The sequence below is a fragment of the Colobus angolensis genome, unplaced genomic scaffold, assembly GCF_000951035.1.
Source record: "Colobus angolensis palliatus isolate OR3802 unplaced genomic scaffold, Cang.pa_1.0 Scaffold71, whole genome shotgun sequence".
Lineage (NCBI taxonomy): Eukaryota > Metazoa > Chordata > Mammalia > Primates > Cercopithecidae > Colobus > Colobus angolensis.
Window position 1 is genome coordinate 10,268,963 of NW_012120821.1, and position 1,209 is coordinate 10,270,171.

At 44.5% G+C, this 1,209-nt stretch overlaps 1 pseudogene; it reads left to right on the plus strand.

Annotated features, from left to right (window-relative positions):
* The first annotated feature begins 183 nt into the window (after positions 1-183).
* LOC105501428 lies at positions 184-963 on the plus strand (annotated as a pseudogene).
* The last annotated feature ends 246 nt before the right edge of the window (positions 964-1,209 follow it).

The following is a 1,209-nucleotide window of genomic DNA, read 5'->3' on the forward strand; positions in this document are numbered from 1 at the left end:
AAGAAGGGTGAATGAGAGAGGAGAAGGGAAGAAACTGGTGAGGCAGGCAAACAAAAGAACAGCCTGAAAAACCAAGCTGCACAGTCATTGCAGTACATTGAGCTTCATAGAGACAGCACTGGGGCAAGTGAGAGCCAGATGGGCACTGGGCGACTCTGCCTTGCTGAGGAGAAATAACTAAACATGGGCAAAGGAGATCCTAAGAAGCTGAGAAGCAAAATGTCATCATATGCATTTTTTGTGCAAGCTTGTCTGGAGAAGCATAAGAAGCAGCACACAGATGCTTCAGTCAATTTCTCAGAGTTTTCTAAGAAGTGCTCAGAGAGGTGGAAGACCATGTCTGCTAAAGGGAAGGGAAAATTTGAAGATACAGCAAAGGCGGACAGTGCCCATTATGAAAGAGAAATGAAAACCTACATCCCTCCTAAAGGGGAGACAAAAAATAAGTTCAAGGATTGCAATGCACCCAAGAGGCCTCCTTCAACCTTTTTTCTGTTCTGCTCTGAGTATCACCCAAAAATCAGAGGAGAACATCCTGGCCTGTCCATTGGTGATGTTGCAAAAAAATGGGAGAGATGTGGAATGACACTGCTGCAGATGGCAAAGCAGCCTTCTGAAAAGAAAGTTGCAAAGCTGAAGGAAAAATACGAAAAGGATATTGCTGCATATCAAGCTAAAGGAAAGCCTGATGCAGCAAAAGGGAGTTGTCAAGGCTGAAAAAAAGCAAGAAAAAGAAGGAAGAGGAGGAAGATGAGGAAGATGAAGAGGAGGAGCAGGAGGAGGAGGAAGATGAAGAAGATGATGATGAATAAGTTGGTTCTAGCGCAGTTTCTTTTCTTGTCTATAAGGCATTTAACCCCCCTGTATGCAACTCACTCCTTTTAAAGAAAAAAATGGAAATGTAAGGCTTTGTAAGATTTTTTTTTAAACTGTGTAGTGTCTTTTTTTGTATAGTTAACACACTACCGGCAGGGCGCTGTGGCTCACGCCTGTAATCCCAGCACTTCGGGAGGCTGAGGCAAGAGAATGGCGTAAACCCGGGAGGCGGAGCTTGCAGTGAGCTGAGATCCGGCCACTGCACTCCAGCCCGGGAGACAGAGCGAGACTCCGTCTAAAAAAAAAAAAAAAAAAAAAGGAGCATGGGGTAGAGCTACTAGAAATTCACACCTTATGCAAATGAGACACCCAGCCCTTATCAGTTTCCTATAG